Consider the following 1,348-nt stretch of genomic DNA (forward strand, 5'->3'; position numbering starts at 1 on the left):
TTGTGGTGTGGTGTCTTGCGAACGTGAGGGTGTGTGAGTTGTAATCGAGATGCACTTGCTGGCTGGCTCCATGCCTTGCGTATCGAACGGTCAAGCATGCATCTCTTCCATTTTCACCCGTTGCCTTGGGTGATATTGGTTGATCAGTCCCTGTGTTGCCTACCCACTAGACGGTACTTCTGTGGTTGCTTCGAATTCTATCTTTCCATCACGAAGAGGTGTTGGAGGATCCTAATGTCACGCACGTGTTCCATCTAGTGAAACATCTCAGTGATGCACGTGTTGTGGCTAGTTCTTTTGGATGCGGTGCATTATATGAACTCGGGTTTACTTTAGCGACCCAGTCAACATAATTCGGTTGTGTCCCTTGATTGAGACGTTGTCCTTGAACTTGTTGTGAACAATATCGTTCTTCCACAACCCGTCGTCTTGAGTGCGATGGAAGGCAAATAAGATGTGCTTTGGCATGTCATGCACGTACTCGATTGCGGGAAGTGTGAGAAAGTGTTGTTGACAACCCGTGGGAAATGGAATGTGGCAAATCGTGATGAGCTCTTCGTGGATCTGCGAAGAAGACGACCTTTGGGCCTGTTGGAAACGAGGGAGGCGATGTTGAACTGCGAAGAAGATGGACTTTTGGGTTGTTTGAATCAATGGGAGGCCACGCGAGAACTCCGAATACTATGGACTCTTGGGTTGTTGGAAGCAACGGGAGGCCCCGCTAGAACTCCGAATACTACGGACTCTTGGGTTGTTGGAAGCAAGGGGAGGCCCCGCTAGAACTCCGAATACTATGGACTCTTGGGTTGTTGGAAGCAAGGGGAGGTCCCGCTAGAACTCCGAATACTACGGACTCTTGGTTGTTGGAAGCAAGGGGAGGCCCCGCTAGAACTCCGAATACTATGGACTCTTGGGTTGTTGGAAGCAAGGGGAGGCCCCGCTAGAACTCCGAATACTATGGACTCTTGGGTTGTTGGCAACGACAACTTGGGGGGATGACACTGGAAAAGAGTGAACTAGGCCAAACTGCGAACAAGGCAACTTGGGGGGATGACACTGGAAAAGAGTGAACTAGGCCAAACTGCGAACAAGGCAACTTGGGGGGATGATGCTGGAAAAGAGTGAACTAGACCGAACTGCGAACAAGGCAACTTGGGGGGATGACGCTGGAAAAGAGTGAACTAGGCCGAACTGCGAACAAGACAACTTGGGGGGATGATGCTGGAAAAGAGTGAACTAGGCCGAACTGCGCCCAAGGCAACTTGGGGGGATGACGCTGGAAAAGAGTGAACTTGGCCAAACTGCGAGGAGGGCAACTTAGAGGAAAGTTGGAAACGAGGGAGACTTA

This window comes from Vigna unguiculata, unplaced genomic scaffold (genome assembly GCF_037176805.1).
Source record: "Vigna unguiculata cultivar grain cowpea cultivar isolate G323 ecotype 2 unplaced genomic scaffold, ASM3717680v1 ptg000490l, whole genome shotgun sequence".
Classification (NCBI taxonomy): domain Eukaryota; kingdom Viridiplantae; phylum Streptophyta; class Magnoliopsida; order Fabales; family Fabaceae; genus Vigna; species Vigna unguiculata.